The sequence below is a fragment of the Podarcis filfolensis genome (assembly GCF_964270895.1).
Source record: "Podarcis filfolensis genome assembly, chromosome: 3".
Taxonomy (NCBI): domain Eukaryota; kingdom Metazoa; phylum Chordata; class Lepidosauria; order Squamata; family Lacertidae; genus Podarcis; species Podarcis filfolensis.
Genome location: NC_139606.1, coordinates 1,981,768 through 1,998,412, shown reverse-complemented (window position 1 = coordinate 1,998,412; position 16,645 = coordinate 1,981,768). Strand labels below are relative to the sequence as shown.

The 16,645-nt window shown below is 45.9% G+C and overlaps 1 protein-coding gene across 9 annotated transcripts in view; it reads left to right on the top strand.

The window, feature by feature from the left end:
- Positions 1-16,645, top strand: part of RUNX2 (RUNX family transcription factor 2) — a gene marked incomplete at its 5' end in the record, with an annotated part of 237,289 nt that overhangs the window by 58,808 nt on the left and 161,836 nt on the right. The window lies entirely within an intron of this gene.

The window sequence follows — 16,645 nt, the reverse complement described above, 5'->3', positions numbered from 1 at the left end:
AGATGTACTGCACAGTCATCTCTATCAAGGTATAATCCCAGGTGCCTTATATTTTCTGATTTGGGCACTACAAAGAAACCAGTGGGACCTACAATAAAATGTTGCAGTGTAGCTTCACTTCCCAACATGAGTCCATCTGTTTAGGATTTCAGCCAGGCCTCCAGGATACTCCATTCAATTCTACCAGTGGTTTGGGCAACATACAGTTTGTCACAGGATCTTTGGGTTGTGTGTACCAGATAAGTGCTACCACAGTTGGTAAAATCTCTGTGTCTTTACTGCTTGTTGTTAACAGGACTACCAGAGAAGGGAGGGGGGTTTTAAAAAGGTATCCTAGTGAGGAACTTTATATATATATATATATATATATATATATATATATATATATATATATAGTAATGGGAATTGGGGTTGCTTGTGCGTAAATTCCAAACTGCTCCCAGCTGTTGGGGTAGCTAAACCTTTCCCTGATTTGACAGCCCTTACAAGGCAACTGTCTCAGTCACTGGCAGAATCCGTCAGTGGGCGTTCCCTAAACTTCTTCCAACATAAAAGCTGTTTGACGCCAAGTCTCCTCCTAGCCTCCCTGCGCGGAAGTCTCCTGCGCAGAGTGGGTGTGGCCAGCGGAGGTCCTGGGCTCTCCCCGCTGGACCCTGTGGAAGGGTCTTGGAGCCCTCTCTCCGAAGACCTTCCCTCCTCCCCTTCTTTCCTGGTGTCACGCCGATTTCCTTCCCCAATGGAAGTATTCTCCCTCTCCCTGCTGGTCCCTTCTCCTGCATCATCGGAGAGCCCTACCTCCACTCTGTTTTTATAAATATTTATTAAGTTTTCCAATTTTATGCAAACACAAAAAGAAAAAGAAAAAGAAAAATATTGAAAACAAATCAATTTCAATAACAATTTTTCAGTAACATGTTTCTTTGACTTCCTCATACCTCCCCTTCTTGTTTTCTAGTTCAAATTGTTAATCCAGCAAATCCTAATCTCTTAACATTCCTTTTAATTAACACCTTATTTTCCACTCAACTTTTTAAATTTTATGACTTAAACAATTTTAATCCCTGTTATCTTTATCATAACAGCTAGAGACCACAAAAGTTCAATCCAGCATCTTTTCAGAGTTCATTAATTTTGTAGTATTTCTGTAAATAGTCCTTAAATTTCTTCCAATCTTCTTCTGCCGACTCTTCTCCCTGGTCACGGATTCTGCCGGTCATTTCTGCCAATCCCATACAGTCAATCAACTTCATCTGCCATTCTTCCAGAGTGGGTAGATCTTGAGTCTTCCAGTGCTTTGCTATAAGTATTCTTGCTGCCGTTGTAGCACACATAAAAAAAGTTCTGTCCTTCTTTGGCACTAAATGGCCGACTATGCCCAAGAGAAAAGCCTCTGGTTTTTTCAAGAAGGTATACTTAAATACCTTTTTCATTTCATTATAAATCATTTCCCAGAAAGCCTTAATCTTTGGGCACGTCCACCAAAGGTGAAAGAATGTACCTTCAACCTCCTTACATTTCCAACATTTATTATCGGGCAAATGATATATTTTTGCAAGCTTGACTGGTGTCATGTACCACCTGTATATCATTTTCATAATATTCTCTCTTAAGGCATTACATGCCGTAAATTTCATACCTGTGGTCCATAACTGTTCCCAGTCAGCAAACATAATGTTGTGTCCAACATCTTGTGCCCATTTAATCATAGCTGACTTAACCGTTTCATCCTGTGTATTCCATTTCAGCAGCAAGTTATACATTTTTGACATAATCTTAGTTTTAAGTTCTAGCACTTCTGTTTCTAATTTAGATTTTTCCACCTGGAAGCCAATTTTCTTGTCCAAATTGTAAGCCTCCATTATCTGAAAATAATGGAGCCAGTCTCGCACTTTATTTTTTAGTTTCTCAAAGCTTTGCAATTTCAGTCTATCTCCTTCTTGTTCCAAAATTTCCCAATATTTTGGCCATTTGGCCTCCATATTGAGCTTTTTCTGGGCTTTCGCTTCCATTGGTGACAACCACCTTGGGGTCTTATTTTCCAGTAAATCCTTGTATCTGATCCAAACATTAAACAAAGATCTCCTAACAATGTGATTTTTAAATGCTTTATGAGCTTTAGCCTTATCATACCACAAATATGCATGCCATCCAAAAACGTTGTTAAAACCTTCTAAATCCAAAATGTCTGTGTTTTCAAGAAGCAGCCAGTCTTTCAACCAGCAGAATGCTGCTGATTCATAGTACAGTCTGAAGTCTGGCAGGGCAAAGCCACCCCTTTCTTTTGCATCAGTTAAAATCTTATATTTTATCCTGGGCTTCTTGCCCTGCCAGACAAATTTAGAAATGTCTTTCTGCCACTTCTTAAAACAATCCATCTTGTCCACAATTTGTAATGTTTGAAACAAAAATAACATTTTAGGCAATACATTCATCTTTATAGCTGCTATTCGACCCATCAAGGAAAGCTTCAAATTTGACCATATTTCGAGATCTTTTTTCACTTCTGACCAGCATTTCTCATAGTTATTTTTAAATAAGTTCCCATTTTTAGATGTCATATTGATCCCCAGATATTTCACTTTCTTCACCACAGTCAAACCTGTTTCATTCTGAAATTTCTCTTTTTCAAACAATGTCAAATTTTTCTCTAAAACCTTAGTTTTGGACTTGTTCAGTTTAAATCCTGCCACCTGACCAAATTCTTGAATTAATTCTAACACTCTTTTGGTACTAGATTCTGGCTCCTGTAACGCCAAAACTAGGTCATCTGCAAATGCTCTCAATTTATACTGTTTGGCTCCGACCTGTATGCCTTTAACCAACCGGTCCCTTCTAATCATATTCAGCAAAACCTCCAGGACCGATATAAAAAGTAAAGGGGAAATTGGGCACCCTTGTCGTGTCCCTTTTTCAATCTTAAATTGCTCCGTAACTACATTATTTACAATTAATTTAGCCTTTTGTTCAGAATATATTGCACTTATACCATTTTCAAAACCTTGGCCTACCCCCATACCCTGTAAGTTCTTTTTCATAAAACTCCAAGAAATGTTGTCAAAGGCTTTCTCCGCGTCCACAAATATCAGAACAGCTTTAGTATTTATGTTCACATCTAACTTTTCCAAAATATCAATTACATTCCTTAAGTTATCCGATATGTGTCTTCCCGGCAGAAAGCCCGCTTGGTCCTTATGTATCTCTTCAATCAATACTCTTTTCAGTCTCTTAGCCAAAATATCAGCAAAGATTTTGTAATCCACATTTAATAAGGATATGGGACGGTAGTTTTTAAGTTGGGTCTTTTCAGTCGGAGAGCCCTACCTCCACTCTGGGCTCCGATGTCAGTTCCCTGACATATATATATATATATAATTTTGCTATTATTATATGCCACTTAGTAAAAACAAAATATCGTTTACGTTAAATAGCATAACATGCTTATTTTCAAATAGCAATGAAAATAGACTTTGAAACAAACAGACCTAATAAAATTATAAAAATATGGATAAAATCATCAGTTTTAAAATCAGGTATATATAATTAAACTGGGTAGACGTGTAATTATTTCAGAACGTCATTCACCATGGTCTTCACATGTGGGTGGTTGCAGCTGGTGAGGCTGGCAAGAGTCCAAAGTGCCTGTAGCTTGGGCAACATCTTAGCTGGAGAAGACAGTGGCCCAGTCCCAAGAGGGGGAATCTGAAAGAGGAGGTGACCTTCCTGGAGCCCATGGAGGAGGAGATATCCATGGAAAGGAAGGCTGAGTGGAGGAGAGAGAGTCTGCCTTGTGCATTTGCCATGCTCTGGAGCTGGTGTGATGGTAGTAGGAGCGTCTCCACCTGAAAGAGTGTCTCCAGCCCCATCCACCCCCATTATTCAACCTGGACAACTGAGGTCCAGTGCCGAGGGCCTTCTGGTGGTTCACTCACTGCGAGAACCAGACAGGGAACAAGGCAGAGGGCCTTCTTGGTAGTGGCATCCGCCCTGTGGAATCCCCTCCCATCAGATGTAAAAGAAATCAACAACTATCTGACATTTAGAAGGCAGGCCTGCTTATGGAAGTTTTTAATGACTGATATTTTAAGGTATTTTAAATCTTTTGTTGGAAGCCACCCAGAGTGGCTGGGGAAACCAGCCAAATGGGCAGGGTATAAATATTATTATTATTATTATTATTATTAGTAGTAGTAGTAGTAGTAGTAGTATTGTTATTATTATTATTAGTAGTAGTAGTATAGTAGGCCTGGGTCCTGGAGACTCTTCCAAATGTTGCAGGATCTGAGTCTTTATCTTCTGTCCCGAATAGAAGACAGCTGAGCTCTGGAAGGTACTGACAGAATTGACATGGTGGCAGTAGCCTTGGCTGCCATCTCCAACAGCATGCTGTTTTAGACAGTCCTTTTCTGTATAAATGTAATGGAGTCCAATAAATTCTAAATATTTTTTGTTGTGTAAGATCCATAGACACCTTTGGTACAGAAGCTGAAACACTCCCCACTGTCTAGGTAATATAGGAACCTCAAATTCTTTGTTCCACTCATTTCTTGAAATCTGCATATCAAATTGATTTACTGATAGCAAATATCTATAAAAAGTAATCACGGGCTTTTTCATTTCAAAGGATTTGACTAATATTTCTAATATCTCAGGTACCTCAAAAGCCACAAAAGCCACTCCTTCTCTCCTTGGGCTGCTGTGCCTTCCAGAACTTCACGCCAAGGGAGCTGAAGAAGGGCAGCCGAAGGATGAGGAGAATGGCCTCTTGCTTTGTCATACATAAAAGTTAGAACATGAAGTCTGGCAATCCCATGTTTCTGTGACTAAAACTGCTTAATGAAAGTCACTACTGTTGCCAGTTGTGCTTCTGTTCTTTGGATACCGTCCTAGGAAGTATCACAAACAACACTTACTGTATTGCTCCCACCCACTCGCAACTAATGCTGGTGTGATGATAAAGCAAGCGAGTGTTGCTGACATAAGTGTGGGACCAATAGAGAGAGATGCTGGCACATTAACCAGCAGATCCTGGCATTCATCCAAATGGAAATGGGGCTGCCTGGCTGGTTCTTGAAGGAGAGGCTAGGCAACAGGTAGTCCTCTTAGGGCAGGGGGTTGGCAACCTTTAAAGGCCCGTGGGCACATTTGAACTTTGGATAAAACGCTGTGGGCGTCTTTCACAAAATGGCATAACATAAAACTGCTGCCACATCTAAAAGAGCAGTAAAAGAGACAGGACCCCCACCTACCCAAAAAGTTACAGGCATGCCCACACCTTGGTGAGGAAAACGCACCTACATCAGCAGCCAAGATGGAAGGAGGCGCAGCCAACAAAATGTGGGCAGGGCTGAGGTGGCATGTTCAGTGGAGGAGAGGCTGACCAGAGCAGGGAGAACAGACCTTTGTGCACTGTAGATTTGTGAGAGAATATATATATATACTGAGATCTTTTGTGGGTACAGTAGGAGATACTGGTGGGCACCACTTGGGCAACCCCATACACCAGAGAGTTACCATTGGTTTATGTGCCCGTCACGCTGAGAGGCTCTCTCCTTGCTCTTTGCCAGTTGTGTGATGGTGCTGTTTCACTCGGCTCAGTTCCCACATACTGTGTGGAATTCACTGTCTCACTAATACGATTATTCCACCAGCATCAGCATTTCTGCTTGTTACAGGACAATCTCACCTTTTCCTCTCCCCCCTGCCCTTGTGTTGTTCTGGGCGTTCTCCGAACCCTCCAGAGTGGATGGGGAGGGTCATGTGTAGGGATGTGTATAGATGCTAGAAGAGGATATGTTTACTAGATATTGTCCTTCCTTCCTCATGTTTGTGAGCTCAGCAGAGTGCATCTCTTTGCAGCTTAAAAGGGAAGCTCAGGTGTATGAGTTTTAGCCTTCTGTTTTAAGTAATCCAGGATGCTTTAAGGCAGAAAGTTCACCTAGTGCCTTCATTACATCTTTTTAGGCACCAGGTGAAAACCAGGCCTTTGGCTGGTTAATATTCTACAGCCTTTTAAATGTGTCTGTCGGGGGAGGGGGTATTGTTTTGCTGTTTTGCTTTACTTGTTTGTTTTTATCCTGTGTTTTATTATCTGGACCACCCTGAGATCTTATGACGAAGGGCAGTATATAAATACAGTGGTACCTCGGGTTAAGTACTTAATTCATTCCAGAGGTCCATCCTTAACCTGAAACTGTTCTTAACCTGAAGCACCACTTTAGCTAATGGGGCCTTCTGCTGCTGCCGCGCTGCTGGAGCACAATTTCTGTTCTCATCCTGAAGCAAAGTTCTTAACCTGAAGCACTATTTCTGGGTTAGCAGAGTCTGTAACCTGAAGCATATGTAACCCGAGGTACCACTGTAAAATAAAATAGTAACTTTCAAACATGTTGCAACAAGATCCAGGGAAGACGGTATCCAAGACTCTTGGGCTCTTTTCCAAGTTCTGGGGGAGAAGGTTCTGTCGTAGTTAGAAACCTTTCTGCCATTGCTTCTTTGTGGTACCTGTTTACCCTGCTACCCACTGATTTTCTTTGTTTTCTTGTTCCTGCCCATCTGCCCATACATTGAAAGGGGAGCAGGGATGTGATGCCAGATCCTTTGGCTTTGTAAAGGGAATTTGAGGGACAGGGAGTCACAGCAGCGTCTGTATTAATTCTTTGTTTCATCTGTTTGGGGCTCCAAAGGATCTTGTGCAATGCTAGACATTCTCTAGCCCAGCTCAGAAGCAGAGGAAGCAAGAGAAGTCCAGCTCTGCAATGTTTTGAAAGCCATGAATTGTAGCCAACTAAGTTCAACTCAGAGTAGACCCATTCTTAATTGATAATTTTAATATTTTTTGTAAACAGCCTAGAGGTTATATTTCAATCAAGTAGTGTGTGTGTGTGTGTGTGTGTGTGTATTTAAATAGATAGATTTAAACCAATGGGCATGAATACCTTAAATTCATGACTTTCAGTGGGCTTGCTCCGAGTATAACCGAGTTGGACACAACCCCTAACAATTTATTATTATTTTGTTGCGGTATTTTTTTTAAGCACTTAGTTCCCCTTTTTTCTCGCTAAAGTAACCCGATCCTCTTGTCCCACAATGCCAGGGAGCCACTTGTGCAAGTGTGAAGTATGTGTAGCACAGTTGCCATTGCATCCATTCCTTGCAGCAAAGGGACACCACAGTTGACAAAGGGTGCCAAAGCGAAACAGACAGAAAACATTCCAACATCCATGACTCCTGGGGCTGTGTGCTGCCTGTACAGTAGAAAAGAAGGAGCAATTCCATCTCACCACACAACTCCCACAACCTTGCACCACAATTGTGCAGACAATGACACATTGCAGGGAGCCTGGCTCCTTTTAAACCATGAAGCCTCATTGCCTGGGAACAGCCAGGACGGCTGAATGCTAGGGGAGTGTTCCCTTAACTTGGCTGAAGCTTAACTAGCTATCTGACAGAGAAACCGCAAACCCTAAACAGGAGGAGGTGGTGCTGTTGGTTGGGTTTCCACCTGCTGGTTATGGCGCTGTCACTCACAGGGGCTCAGGGGCCAATCAGCGTCCACTTCTGAGGCTGAGCAAGGGATGACCTCCAGGCCATCTGATCTGAGAATCCTGACTCCTCCTCATCCTCAGATCCAGTCAGGTCTTGAGCTTCGCTCAGTAACAGGGAGGGTGGTCCAGATTATCCTCCAGCTGAGGCATGGCACTCTCCTTGCTCAACAGATGTAAAACCAGTATAGAACCCGTAAAGGAAGTTACTGAATAAAAGGGGTGTGATAACTACCTTTGACAGTTCATCTACTTTTCTTTTATTGAAATTTGGGAAGAAATAGTTTGTCTTTGGCAGTATTGCAGAGAATCCTTGTGATGTGATAGAAAGGCTTGTAATGGTATGGCCCTTCAGTTACATACTGTACAGAAGAAGAAGAAGAAGAAGAAGAAGAAGAAGAAGAAGAAGAAGAAGAGGAGTTTGGATTTGATATCCCGCTTTATCACTACCCTAAGGAGTCTCAAAGCAGCTAACAATCTCCTTTCCCTTCCTCCCCCACAACAAACACTCTGTGAGGTGAGTGGGGCTGAGAGACTTCAGAGAAGTGTGACTGACCCAAGGTCACCCAGCAGCTGCATGTGGAGGAGCGGAGACGCGAACCCGGTTCCCCAGATTACGAGTCTATCGCTCTTAACCACTACACCACACTGGCTTTCATATCTCAGTTTCACAGACAGCTTTCATATCTCGGTTTCTAACACTGCCTGTAATCTTGCTTCTCACTGTGAGGGAACCACCAGAAGGCCCTCAGAGCTGGACCTCGGTGTTCAGGCTGGATGATGTAGACAGAGACGCTCCTTCAGGTATACTGGGCCGAGGCTGTTTAGGGCTTTAAAGGTCAGCACCAACACTTTGAACTGTGCTCGGAAACATACTGGGACCGGCGTTATATGGTATATGATTATCTCTCCCAGCAGCTACATATAGATGTTAAAAAGCGTGGGGGAGAGAACTGAGCCCTGAGGCACCCCACAAGTGAGAGCCCAAAGGTCTGAACACTCATCCCCCCCCCACTTTCTGAACACAGCCCAGGAGGAAGGAGCGGAACCACTGTATAACAGTGCCCCCAGCTCCCAGCCCCTCAAGACAGTCCAGAAGGATGTCATGGTCGATGGCATCAAAGGCCGCTGAAAGATCCAGCAGAACTAGGAGACAGCTTTCACCCTTGTCCCTAGCCTGCTGAAGTTCATAGACCAGTGCAACCAAGGCAGTTTCAGTCCAATGATGAGGCCTGAATCCCGACTGGAAGGGATCCAAACGGTCCGCATCCTGCAGGTGTGCCTGGAGTTGTTCAGCAACCACCTGCTCAATCACCTCGCCCAAGAATGGAAGATTTGAGACTGGGCAATAGTTGGTCATATTGGCTGAGTCTAAATATATATATATATTAAGTAGTAGCTTAATAACCGCCTATTTCAATGGGTCTGGGAAGGCTCCCTCACAGAGAAAAGCATTCACCACCCCGCAGAGCCCATCGCCCAGCCCTTCTTGGTTCGCTTTTATGAGCCAGGATGGGCAAGGATCAAGGAGACAGGTGGTCGGTTTCACACGTCCAAGCAGCCTGTCCACATATTTGGAGGTAACAGATTGCAATAGATCCCATGCAACTTGACTAGACAGGACTCTAGCACTTTCCTGCCCCGGCCCTGCTCCCACAGTGGAGTCTACCTCTTTCCAAATCTGAGCGACTTTATCTGCAAAAAACTTTGCAAAATCATTGCAGCAGATCTTGGGAGTCCTTACCAGGCCCCAATGGCGAAGGTGGTTCTGTAAGATTGCAAATGACCTGAAAGAGTCTGCTGCTGCTGTTTTCTGCAGATGCAATGGAGGTGGTGAACAAGGTTCTCTTCACCATCGCTATCGCCACTTGGTCCGATTCAGAATGAGTTTTCTGCCACCAGCGCTCTAGGCGTCTCAGTGATTGTTTCATCACCCTCAGCTCCAGGGAAAACCATGGGGCTGTCCTGGCTCCATGCAATCAGAGAGGATGCTTCAGAGCCAGACAATTGATAGCCCTGGTTAACTCCGCATTCCAGCGGGCCACCAGCTAAAAGGCCATCAACATGGGATAAAACATCCCCTACCACTCTCTGGAAACCATTTGGATCCATTAAGTGATGGGAGCAGACAATCCGAATTGGTCCTACCTCCCTGCAGAGGGGAAGAGTTGCAGAGAAGTCCAATTGCACCAGGAAGTGATCTGACCATGGCACTTCTTTTGTTTCACTTTTACTTAGTGTCAGATCACTCACATCCATAGAGGTGAACACCAGGTCAAAGGCATGTCCGTGACCATGAGTTGGGCCAAACTCATTCAGGGACAGCCCCATGGAGGCCATGCTTTCCACGAAGTCCTGAGCGGCCCCTTGTAAGGTTGTGTTGGCACTGATGTTAAAATCCCTTAGGACAACCAAACTAGATGTCTCCATGGGAACATCCGCCACGACTTGAAGCAGATCAAACAGGCAATCCTTGGTGCAGCAGGGAGGTTGGTACACCCAAAGGAATCCTGTACTGCCCCTATTGTCCAACTTCCAGAACATGCACTCAAAAAACTGGGTCTTCCCAATAGGAGGCCTAGTGTAAGCTAGTGACTTCCTAAAAATAACTGCAAACCCCCCCCCCCACATGACCTGGGTGGCTGTGCTTAAGAGAAACCTGGTGGACAAGCAGCGGCAAGAACAGGCCCATCTGCTTCATCCAACCAAGTCTCTGTCACACATGCCAGGTCAAGTCCTCCATCCACAATCAAGTCGTGGATGACAGCCGTCATGTGAATCATTGACCTGGCATTGCACAGCAGCACCTTAAGGTCGTGTGGTTGATTCCAGTGTGGTGTAGTGGTTAAGAGTGATAGACTCGTAATCTGGGGAACCGGGTTCGCGTCTCCGCTCCTCCACCTGCAGCTGCTGGGTGACCTTGGGCCAGTCACACTTCTTTGAAGTCTCTCAGCCCCACTCACCTCACAGAGTGTTTGTTGTGGGGGAGGAAGGGAAAGGAGAATGTTAGCCGCTTTGAGACTCCTTAAAGGGAGTGAAAGGCGGTGTATCAAATCCAAACTCTTCTTCTTCTCTTCTTCTGGTCAAGCCCAGACCCGGAGGCAGGGATAGTCCTCAAACAATGACTAAGCCTGCCTCCTCAGTAATGACATGGTCTGGTCTTAGTGTAGCTCTTCCTCCTGCCCGTGATCACTGAGATCAGGTGTCCCAGTGCATCCACACACACACCCCGTGGAACTTGCCCCAGCCATTCTGTTGGCTAGGGCCCCAGGCAGCCCTGACCCTCTCCCCTTCAGATCAGAACACAAACCATACAACAAACCAATAGAACAGTAGAAGCAAACAAACAAACAAAACAACAACACACCAAACAAACAACCAATAATAATAATTTACAATCATGCTAAAATTAAACCATTCCCCAGCCCCAACAAAACGTCCATCCCACCTCCCAACAAAAACAAAAAAACAAAATCAAAATTCAAAACACCACAGACTATTTGAAACACCTAAAAACATTTAAATAATTACTTAATAACGTTAACACAGGAGGGCTGGCCCTCGTCCTTGTCTCACCCCTGAAGACAGGCAGGCTTTATAATGCTGCCTCAGCTGCTGGACCACACCCGGCTGCGGCAGCAGCTGTTCCCACTTTGCCTGCCTGCCCAAGGACCTGGTCCCTGCAGTAGTCTTTGCCGCTCTCTTTGCTTCTGTAGCAGCAGCAGCAGCAGTCGTCTCTGGGTGGGGGAAGATGGCAGTCCTCATCGAGGGGATATTCCTAGGGCATTACTTTTAAGAGAAGGGTCATCCCTGGAAGTTATTTTCAGTGCTAAGCCTTCACCCAAGTCCACGCGAAGTGAATATGTCTGTGAATGCATTTCCCCCTTGCTACTAGGTCTCCGCTCCTATACTTTTGTTCAACAGCAGAGCATGTGGTTTCTGGAAAAGGCAACCTCAACACTATCACCTCAATGGGAGGCTTGCAAATCCCTCTCATACTCCAAGAAGCTGTAGGCACTGGTGGTTGTCAACTTTTCTCCTCAGAGTAATCCTGATACGTAAATTAGAATGTGTGGTGGTTCATGGTCCATGGTCATTCAAGGAGCTTCAAGGCTGAGTGTGGATTTAGACCGTGATCTTTCTGCTCTAAATCCAACACTCTTTGGTGAACCACTGATCCATCCCATTGTTTGACTGGAAAATCTGTGAGAGAATGTTGTTGACATTCATAAGAGCGTAAGTAGCGCCTGACTGGATCAGATCAAGGGCCTGTCCAGTCCCTCAGTGTCCAATCATATGCCTATGGGAAGTCCACAAGCAGGACACAAACTCCTTCCCCCATCCCTCTTTCCCTGTGGCTTGAGTTCAGAGGCAGGTACAGCTGTCAGGACTAGTATCCACTGGTAGCCGTCTCCACCATATTTTGTCCAATTCCCTTTAAGGCCAGACTTGGTGGAGGGGAGGTCAGTTTAACTATGCACTCTGTGAAGAGGTACTTTCTTTTTGTCTGAATCTCCCACCATTCCACTTAATTAGGTCCTAGTGTTATGAGGGAGAAAAATATGGACTCTTCATGCACTTTCTCCAAGCCATGCATCATCCTATACATTTCTATCATGTCCCCACTTCCTCATCTTCATTCTAAACAATAAAGCCCCCCTCCCAGCCCCTTTCCTTATGATGGAGTTGCTCCAGCTCCCTGATAATTTTGGTTGCCTTTTGCTGTGCTGAAATGTCATTTGAATATTTAATATCTTTCTCCATTATCAAAACCCATTGTTTGATGCTAGGTAATTATGGGTATCATTCAAACAAAGCAAAAAAAAAAAATTCTGCTGATTTCAATGACCAAGTTAAACATACACTTAATTCACCTACAGTTGATACAAGTTGGACTTTAAAGGTGCTTAGTTTTGTTTCACATTTTAGGATAGTGATAAATGAATCTCTTGTTGCCCCCAGATCATAAATCAGTGGGGCAGGATCAAAAACCAGACTCTCACAATGTTTGTAGTATTGTATCATGGCCTATTGTGTCTGATAACCAAATGATTATATAGTTCAAGTGATTCCACACCATTTCCATCAAATACACAATTCTTTAACTTCTGAATCATAGTCTATATTTGAGAAATGTCAAGATCTGGACAGGTAACCAAATTAACTTGGCAACTCATGACTTAATTAAAATTGTTGTTATGTGTGCTTGGTATGGGGAAAATGCAACTGTATCATTTGATTATACCAGTAATTTAAGAAATTGCTAGGAATACCAATAAAAACATGCTCATAAAATCAAACATATTTTCCATTTATACTTTACTCATTTTTATGGAGAATCAGATATATTTAACAAACATAATTTATGCTTGGCCCCCATTCAACCAGCACATGGTTGTTAAAACATGTTATACGGGTGAAATTTGGAATAAAAGTAGTATTGGTTCTAGATAATTGCACACAAATAAATACGGTGAGAATCCCTTTCCCTTGCTGAGATAAAAGTTTTGCTTTTGCCCATTTTATGATTCTACAGCACTGACCACTACAGAAACACCCAAAATAGAACACCACTCTGACAGTAGGTTTAGAGATGTTTACTTTTATATTTGAACAAAGTTTGTCAGTTTAAAGAAATAGCATTCATGTTACACAGTTACAGTCTCTATTTACACTTATCATTTTATTTAATATTGTGTTAAACTTGGTTAAACTATTTTATTTTATACACTGAAGCTAATCTATCCCGGGTACAATCGAGTACCTTGCTAACCACGTGCTTCTTTCCCTTGAAATCAGTGAGATTTAGAAGTGCTTCCAGCTTTGCCCGGATTCTAACCAGGGATAATGCTAGGTAATTTTAGACCCCTGAATAGTCTTACAGCCCCACCCATTTAGATACATTCCTGGTATGTTAGATAAAAAACTAAAACAGATTGCCAAACCTGATTTAAAAAATGAACTCTGAGCATGTGCAGTTCACATTTTAACTCAATTCACTATCCTGTACAGAATCACATTTGCTTAAGAATATGTTTTGTTGTAGAAAGGGGGGGGAATAAATTAATACCAAATTATAAAATAATAAAATGAGCAGCTGCAACTATGCCAAGATAGCCAACCCCGGCAGTTTTTTGTGGCTCTAGGGCCCTAGATTTCACTCTTCAGAACCAGCACGACCACCACCTGCAACCGGAATCATTGTTAGTTTCCTGCTGTCCACTTTCCTATAACTTTTTATGGCTCTCTGATCTCTTTTACATCTTTGGTGCAGTTAATTTATGAAGAAACAGCAGAAAAAAGCTCAAGGATCTACACAGCCATGTCTGTGGCTCTGGTGATGTAAACTCTAGCATACAGTATATGTAAAAGCCATACAGCCTTTACTGTATTTGTTTCCATCAATATTACAGCTACAGTCCTATGCATTCTTTACATAGGAGCAAATCCCATTGGAATCCAAGTAAAAATAGTTAGGCTCTAACCTACAGCTACTTTTTAGTCAAGATAATCATAATACTAATGCTTAAGAGTTGTATCGCCTTCTGGGATCCCACAAGTTACTATTAATTGGGAAAAGTGATCAGCAGAGAGGCTTTTATAAAAAAGAAGAGAGAAGATCAGTTTTGCCAAAAGCCTATCTTTGTGGAAGCACTTGGTGGAAATTTTTTATTTCCACTTTAAAATTGAGTGTTGTCTATTTTAAGTAGCTCTGTGCTGGTCATTTCCAAAAGCTTCTTTAAACACCTAAACATTATTTTTTACTCGGCAGATAATGTTTTAGAGTACAAGGTGGTTTGCTAAGAGCTAACCTATCTTCCTGTCATTAAAACAAAAAAAAAATTTCCTTCCAGTAGCACCTTAAAGACCAACTAAGTTAGTTCTTGGTATGAGCTTTCGTGTGCATGCACACTTCTTCAGATACACACTTCCTGCCATTAAGAAATTTATATTGTTAGTTGTGTGTGCAGTTTCACTATTTTATTTATTTTTTTGCCTTTGGTTGGGATGTCCTAAATCAAAAGCTAGCAAGAGCCACAACCCAGTTACTCCCAGTATAAGAAACCAACAACAGGCGTTACTGCTTCCTCAATCTTTTACGTTCTAGGTGGGAAACGTCGCCCGTTCAATGCCTAGTCCGACCTGGGCTGCTTTTGGTGGGGGTCCAGGACTCGGAGCGGCGCTTTCGTTGGTTGCTTTTTGTTTCAATGCAGCTCCGCCACCATCTGCCCCTCGGCCGGCAGCGCCATGGCCTCCCCCCCGAGACCGAAAGAGAGACCGGGGAATGCCCCCCCCCGCCCCGACACAAGCTTTGTCTGCTTAAAATGCCTCCGGGAGACAGGGAGGTGTTGGGGGGGGGGAGAGAACAGGTATAGCTGAAGACGAAAGAAGAAACCAAAGCGAAACCCGTCTTCTGCTCAGGGACACTTCCTCGGGAGAAGGACCAGAGGGCTGCTCCCGCAAAGGAGCCGCTGGAGGATGAAGCGGGCTGGCGCTTGCCAGGTCTTCTTCGCCGGGCAGCTCGGGGGCAGCAGCCGCAAGCCGAGGGCCAGCTGAGAGAGGGCTCTCTGCGCGGGGAGGCGGCGTTTCGGCCCCCCGGGGACGTCGGGCGTTTTTAAGAAAAACCAAATTTGCTGCCACTTGTGTGCAAAAGACAGCAAGCAAAGCCAGCCCCTCTTCTGCAAGGCTGTTTCTTTTTGAAGGCAGGGCATCATGAACTCCTTGGAGGGCGCGGGAGGAGGCGCTGGGTGTCGGCGGGGGGGGGGTCCTTAGCAAGGGCTTTTCGGGTCTGCAGTTTGGTGAATAACAAAGTTGCTGCGCGGAAATGTCTATAATGTAAAGTATTCACTGGGAGGACCGTGCCCCCCCAAGCGCAGCTCTTGTTTTTGCCCTCAGCCCTTGTCCGGGGGGGCCCGGCTTTGGCGCTTCCGAAGCAGCCGCAGCCCGAGGACCCCCCCCCCTTTCTGCGGCGGCGGCGGCGGCCCAGGCGCACGTTGCGGTGTTTGTTTTGAAGGCGGCTGGAGCCGGAGGACGCGCCGCGCCGCCACGTGCTGCCGCCTCCCGTCCGCGTCGGGGCGGCTCGGCTCCGTCTCTGCGCGCGCGCGTGGATCAGTGCCGCGAAACCGGGTCATTTGAAGCCCCGCTTTGCCCTCCCCACCATTCCAGGAGCCCCAAAGCAACCCCCGACTCCCCCCTGCGGTGCCAAAGCTGCTCCCAGGGCGATTCTCCCCGGGACGCCCCCGCGGAGTTGTTTCTTAACCAAAAAAAACTCTGACGAAGTCTGAAGTTTTATCTGCCCCCCCCCCGCCACTTGTTTGCCTCCCCGCGCCCCGGCCAGCCCCCCCCGGCTCATCCTGCCCCGCTTCCTTCCCGGGAGTCGGAAGTCGAGGAAGCCTCGCTCCTCCCGGCCGCTGTCTGCAGCCGCTGCCCGCCGCGGGATTGTTTTGACTGCCGCGTCTCCGCACCCGGAGAGCGCGCGGCTTCCGCGGGCCGAGCGAAGACGCTTTTCGCCGCAGAGCCGCCCCCCCCGCCCCCCCCCCCGCGGCAGAAGCGACAAAACAACCAGTAACCGGAAAACGCGAGCAGCTCTGGCATCTCGAGTCTGATCCGGCCGGAGGGGGGCCGGCGGGGGAAGACCTCCCGGGAGGGGAGCGAGCCTGTGCCCGCCGAGGTGCCCCCCCCGCCCCGGGCGCGCTGGGCGATCCAGAAGGAGATCTCTGGCCGCTCCTTCCCCTCCTCGCCGAGAGACCCCGATCACACCCCCCTGCCCACCCCCGCCCCGCCAAGGAAGAAATAAAGCGGCAGCGGCGGGCGCGCGCGGGGGGGGGGGACCACAAACGTGTAGCGATCGCCGAAGAGGCGGGTGCCAGAGGTGGCCGAGCGAGCCGAGAGACTTGGAGCGCCGCGAGGAAGCGAGAGACTCGCCACTGCCGGGAGGCTCGGCGCTCGGAGCGCAGCCCGGGGACCCCCCGCCCCGCCAGGGTCTCCCTGGCAGCACAGCAGCCCTTCTCCGCCCTCGCCGCCCGGCTTGCCCCGTCCCCCTCCCGCCTTGCTGGCCCCGGCCGGCTCTCCTCCCGCTCTCCTCCGTCCCAGTCCCGCTCCGA